Below are 7177 nucleotides of genomic sequence, written 5' to 3' on the forward strand. Positions count from 1 at the left end.
GCTTCTTCCTCTCCCACTCCCCCTGCTTGTGTTCCCTCTCTCGCTGGCTGTCTCTATCTCTGTCAAATAAATAAATAAAATCTTAAAAAAAAAATAAAAATCAGCTAGCTTGGATCACTTCTCATAAACTATTCTTGTATCCCCTAAATCGGGAGTTTCAGATTAAACAGGTTTTAACTATATCTCCCAGTTTTTTTCATTGGATGAAGCCGTAGCCATCATAGAACCTAGCCTTTTCATTTTACAAATGGAATATGCGAGATGCAGAGACTTTAAAAGTCTAGCTCAAGGTCATACAATGGATCCTAGCAAAGCCAGTCCCAGAAAGCATTTCTTCTTAATAGTTCAGAACCCTGATTGAAATATGCTGACTTCCAGGACACATGAGTGCGTGCACGAGTGTGTATTTGTTTGAGTAAGAGTGTGTCTCCCTTTGCTTGATGTGTTTTGTTGGGTAGAATTTCCCTACCCCCTCCCCCAACTTTGTCACTCCAACTTTTCTTTAAGCAGCAAATTCTTACTCCCTAATCAAAACCCAGTTCAAATACCATCCCTTCCTGCCCACTGCTTTAACCTCCTAGAATACACTTGAAACATTTTGGTAGCACAGCTGGCAAACATATCAGAGTTCTTTGCAAACATTTCTGTCTATTTCATTGGAATAGATTATAAACTAGTATCACTGCATCATAAACTCCTTAAGGATAGGAGTTTGAATGCCTTGCCTTTGAATGCACAATGTGCATGGTGCTTGGTGATGGTGAGTGCTCCAAAGGGATTTGTAGAAATGGCTCAATTTCATTTAGAACAACTGAGCAAAAACCTTCTCATCAGAGTAATTAGTGTAAGAATTATACCTGTACTGTGTAGGCATCACATTGCACTTTATTTTAATTCCTCCGAAATATTTAGAAGGTATAATAAGGACCTAACTTTAATGAGTATTTTGTGGGATGCAGGGGCTCAGGACAAGGTATTGTTTTTCAGAAGCAATGCTGGTCTATGCCCACAAATTTGATAACCTAGATGAAATGGACCACATCCTTGAAAGACAGAAACCACAGTGGTACCTACATTTCTCATTAAGTCTTATTCTAAAGAAATATTACCTATAACTTCTCAAGATCTACTGAAATCTTCTGCTATCTCCCTGTGTGATATTTCTTAGCCATTTACAGCTATTTGGTTAAAGCCATCAGAGACAACCTAAAATTTCATGCCTCATCATAAGTTGGTGATGCTTCAGTTAATGATCTGTTCACTAGCCTGAAGACTTGCTATTGGGGAATATCCGAACTATCACATCTATTCCTATAAGACTAAAAATAGATTATTTAGAGAAGGCTACAATTTCAGAAAGTGTGAATGAGACCTTTGAGGACAAGAAAGGGCCAGGCATCTAGTTCAGCTATGTCTGCAATGGCAGATTTTGGAAGATCATTTAACCTCGGCTGTATGTCCAGACCTTGACAGGCTGAAATATGACAGATTTTGATCACTGGGGAAATTAGGGGAGGGTAACTCACACAGTGTTTGTTCTGTTTTAGCATGTAACATCTTTGTCTTTGCCCTCTGCTCTGTTTTCACTTTTTCAGCTTCCCTGATTTCTTCCGATTCATATTCAGTTTAGTTCCTATTCCCAAAATTTCCCTTTTTTGCACCCCTTTACCTTTTTTAGGACTATCTCATTTTTGTTAAACTTTAACCTCACCATCTACCCCACGTCTCACACTGGGACATGAAAAAGGGAGTCACAGGTTTAAAAATGATCTAATATATCTACTGACAACATTTCGTGTTTCTCTTCTTAATTTCCTATTTGGTTTTCAGTTACCAATCACTCTTGATTAGGAGTGTTTGAAAATGAAAATACTAAACTCACCCTGAATATTTATGTTTGACAAAGAAAAAAGAAAAGGAGATAGGTACTATACAAAGTACTGGGGAAAATTTTTGAAAAAGACAAAGTCCTTGTCCTCAAGAACAGTATACTGTATTGGGTAAGGCAGACACACAAATTACTTTCTGCTTATGTGTGACCTGAGATTGAATTTCAAATTTTTGTTCTGTAAGTCATTGGCTCACAGAAATTCAAGGATTCTCACTCTGCATTTTGATATATTGAGACAAAGAATGGAATATTAAACAGAAATACTAAATTAGGAACATAAGGTAATCCTTTTAGACCTTTATTAAAATTGGCATAGACTTTGAAGACTTGAGACTTTAGTGAGAAGGAGGAGATTTGGAGAGGTTCTAAAGCAGAGCCCCAAAAATGATTAAAGCGGTTAGAAAAATTAGCAGATGCTGAACAGTTTGGAGCCAAGCAGATATTGATGCTGGATCAAATTAGAATCCGCCCAAAGGCCTTAGGAAAATAGTTCTGTAAAGTTAATGTTTTCAAACCATGAATGTCACCACAACTTCATTTTCTTGACATTGCTTTAATCAGCCCCAGGCATTTCAATCCTCTATCACCCCCCTTGCAGAATTCCAGGCTTGTTTCATTCTTGGCACCATCTCAGCAAAGGCAGGATGTGATCAGTGGTCTTTACTTGGCCATTCCTTCACCCTCTAGACTCAGTAACCCAGCCACAGATTCTGGCCTCCTATAACGTTCTGTGTACTCCCAGCTATGTTGTTCCAGAAGTTGCCTTCACAGCAAGCCAGTCCTAAAATCCAGCATATCAAGGCAGAATGCAAATAAATGGCGAGTAATTAGATGCTCTGAGCCTCCTTCAAGAATGAGCTTTCTCATGATATTGTGTATGTGTGCATGGTTTACATAGGTATATTGCTATAGTATACTATATATAATATTATATAAAATATTAATTATGTCTTAATTGTTTTATAATTATATGCTGGTTATAACATAATATATATTAATTATGAGGTATTATAATATTATATATACTATAGATGGTATATTAAGTAATGTTACTATAATATTATATAATATATGTACATAAATAACTTCTAGGTGCCAGGTACTTTGTCAGATACTGGGAATACAAGGAAGAATTACATATACTGTACTTCCATAGTTTACTAGAACAGGGAATGTGATCCAAACTAGCACATTAGCATACTAGAAATTTGAGATGTTAGGACAGACATTTGCAGGAGGAATACTGCAGGCACAAAGGTGAAACTGATTAAGTGTTCTCAAGATTCTGGAGCAGAGCAAATAATTTCAAAGAAAATTCTATGGTTAAAGGGATGCCAAAGCTAAATACATTTCTTTTAATTGAGAAGAGGGAAGAGTGAAAAGAAAATCATATATTACACCACTTAATTGGTACTGCAAGCTCTTTGGTATGTCTAGAAGAAGACTGTTAGTAGGAGTTCTAGAGAGGCACACAGGAGTCAAGTAACAGAGGACTTGAACTGACTCCTACTAGAAACCAAACAGGAAGACAGTGAAGATGTTAGAGGACAACATATACAATCAAATGACCACACTTACTCTGTACCTCCACACTGATTAACTGCACACACTCTACACATACTACACATTTCATTTTCTTTCTAGATTAGTGAAGTATAATATAACTTATTTGTCCAAATTAAATATTCATTTTAAGAGTCTGTCTCAGCTCTGTTCATAAGAAGGACTTGAAATAATGAAAAAAAATTTTCAATATTTCCTTCTATTTTCTCCCCAAATTGTTAAACCTAATACATATTTTTTTTCTTCTCCTATTCCTCTTCATACCATTCACATGCACACAGACATGTGCACACTCACATAAGCACATTTACAGGCAGAATTAGGAAAGCTAGAGAGAAACCAAAAAAAAAAAAAAAAAGGAGGAGGGGAAGACAGGGAAAAAAAGAGAAGGGACTGGCAGTGAGGTCTTCAACTGCTTAGTCAAGAAAGAGCTGAAACATATGAGAATGACAGTTTGAGAGACCCCCAAGATGGCAGTGTAGGAAGATCCTAAACTCATTTCCTCCCACGGACATACCAAATCTACAGTTACATATGTATCATTTCCCTTTGAAAACAAATGAACTGCTTCTCCACAATAAATAAAAGGACCACAACAAGAGGAGTAGGAGAGGCAGGGACACAGTCTTGCTAAAAACCCCATACCTAGTATAGTGATGCATAACAGAAGATAGCTTACCAGTCCGGCACTTTTCCTGGAGCAAGGGGTGGGTATCACATATTAATTACCCCAACCCGTAGGATTTGCACTAGGGAGACACACTCCTCTATGTCTAGCTTAAAAAACCAATGGGGCCGATGTCCAAGGGACCCAAAGTGCTATGGAAACTGGCATTCCCCTTTAAAATAGCTTATATATGGTCCCACTTGCCTCAGGGCCCAGTGGAGGGGGAAAAAACCCAGCAGTTTGAAAAGCACCTAGACTATATGTGAAGGAAGTTCATTTGCTAATCTAAAAGCATATGGTAGAGAAATAGGGACAGCTGAAAAAAAATAGGGGACAGCTTAAAAAAAAAAGCATTTTGAAACTCCCTAGGGATGAAGGCAGTGGTGGAGGCCATTTTAAAATTCTCTACTCACTCAACCAGCACAAGTGGGCAAGTTCTGAGGCAGCACCCTCCTGTCCCCTAGCAAAGACAGGTGGGAACAAGTATTTGTGGCACTCTGCTGCTACCTTGCTTAAGCAGGAGAGTGGTGGTTGCAATATTCCCTCAACTCCCTGGTTGGGGCTGGAGAGCATGAGAAGTCATGGCATTTTCCTGTTCCTGGCCTAAAGATGGCACACATGCTGTACTCCTCACATGCAATGTGGGCACACCTAGTCAAGACATTTTCCCCCCTGGTTGCCTTTCTGAAGCCAGGAAGCATGGCCCACCCACCACATTCTGCTTTTGCCCTGATAAAGCCAGAGCACATATGCAATTCACACAGGGGACACTCTTTGATCACTTTTTCCTAGTGGCCAAGGGGCCTGGGGTTCCTGAGCTCCAAGGAAATGAAACAGTCAAGAAGACAGTTCTTGGCAGTCTACCACCCCCAGGGGACTGCACAGAAAACAGACTGAAACATAAACCAGTCTTCCTGTGGGAAAAAAAAAAAACCTATTTAGTTGTCCTGGAGCTTCAACCTAAGGGACAGACTTCAGATTTCCATACATCCAGAGGCTAAGGAGGAGCTACTAAGGAGACATCATCCTTGCACACAACCTTGGTCTTGCTATAGCTCCACAAAACCTCCCAGGAAGTAGCTCATATACTCATCTGGAGTCCTGATTTTTGTAACTGTTGTCCAAAGAACACCTAGAGATCTTCTGGTCTCAGGACCAGCAGGGATTATAACTGCAGTCCCACAGGACAGTGTATATTTGCATATTTTAAAAACTGCTGCTTGAAGGTCCAGCTTTCAATCAGCCAAAACTAGGTGCTAAATGAGATCCCCCTCCCCGCTTTGGAACACTGACAGGTCTTGGCATACCCTCAACAATGACAATATTTCAAGAATAAAGCAGGCTGTTTGGACAGTCACATAGCTTTGAGAGAAAACAAAGAGCTAGGGCAAGACTGAATGTTTCATCACCTTCATAAAGCCATTTCTCCAAGACTGAGAGATGTAACATTTCTGACTAATATATAGAAACAACCACAGAGAGTCAAGCAAAATTAGGCAATGAAGAAACACATTTCAAATGAAAAAAACAAGGCAAAACCTTAGAAAAAGACCTTAATGATATGGAGAAAAGTAATCTTATCTGATAAAAAATTCAGAGTAATGGTCATAAGAATGCTCACCAAACTCAGGAGAAGAATGAATGAACACAATGAGAACTTCAACAAAGAGAGAGAAACTGTAAAGTACCAAATATAAGTACGGAGCCAAAGAATAAAATGACTAAAATAAAAAAAATACACTTGAGATTCAACAGCAGACTGGGTGAAGCAGAAGAATAGTTCAGCAAGCTGGAAGACAAAGCAATAAAATTCACCCAAAAAGAGCAGCAAAAAGAAACAAGCATATTTTAAAAAGAAGATTACATAAAGGACCTATGGGACAACATCAAGTGGAAAAACATTCTCAATATAAGGGTCTCAGAAGGAAAAGAGATAAAGGGACAGAAAATTATTTGACAAAATAATGACTAAAAACTTCCCAAACCTAAGGAAGGAAATAGACATCCAGGTCCAGGAAGCCCAGAGATTTCTGAATAAGATGAACCCAAAGAGATCCACATCAAGACACAATAATTAAGATATCAAAAATCAAAGATAGAAAAAAGAGTCTTAAAAAACACAAGAGAAAAACAGATTGGTACATAAGAGGGAAACCCTGCAGGGCTATGAGCAGATTTCTCAGCAGAAACTCTGCAGGCCTGAAGAGAGTGGCATGACATAGTTGAAATGCTGAAAGAAAAACACAGAACAAACAGACAAACAAAATTTCCAATGAAGTATACTCTACCCAGCAAGGTTATCATTCAGAATTGAAGGTGAGATAAACAGTTTTCCAGACAAGCAAAATCTAAAGGAGTTCATTGCTACGAAACTGGCCTTACAAGAAAAGTTAAATGTTTTCTTTAAACTGAAAAAAAGGCATTAATTAATAAAAAGAAAAACATGCAAAAGTAAAAATCCCACTAGAAAAGGTAAATATGTTGTAAAAGTGGTGGATTAATTAATTATAAAGCTACTATGAAAATTAAAAAAGAAAAGTAGTACAATTAACTAAAAATAAAATAATTAGCTAAGGTATACATAAAATAAAAAAGATGCAAAATATGATATTAAAATATAAAATGGGGAGTAAAAATGTAGTTTTGTAATGTGTTCAAATTAAATTGCTATCAACTTAAAATGGACTATCTTATCATAGGATTATATATGTAAACCTCATGGTAACCCAAAGCAAAAACTTAGAACAAATACACAAAGGGAAAATGGGAATTTTATTTAATAACAAAGGAACAAAGAGGAGCTATAAAAATAGCCATCAAACAATTAACAAAAACACGTACCTATCAATAATTACTTTATATATAAATGGACTAAATTCCCCAGTCAAAAGACATAGAGTGGCTGAATGGATTAAAAAAAGCAAAAACAAAAACAATAACAAAATACATTTATACACTGTTTACTACAAGAGACTCACTTCAAAAGTAAGGATACACACATACTGAAAGTGAAGGGATGAAAAAAGTCTACGCAAATGGAAGCAAACAAATAATCA

This window comes from Ailuropoda melanoleuca, chromosome 1 (genome assembly GCF_002007445.2).
Source record: "Ailuropoda melanoleuca isolate Jingjing chromosome 1, ASM200744v2, whole genome shotgun sequence".
NCBI classification, from domain to species: domain Eukaryota; kingdom Metazoa; phylum Chordata; class Mammalia; order Carnivora; family Ursidae; genus Ailuropoda; species Ailuropoda melanoleuca.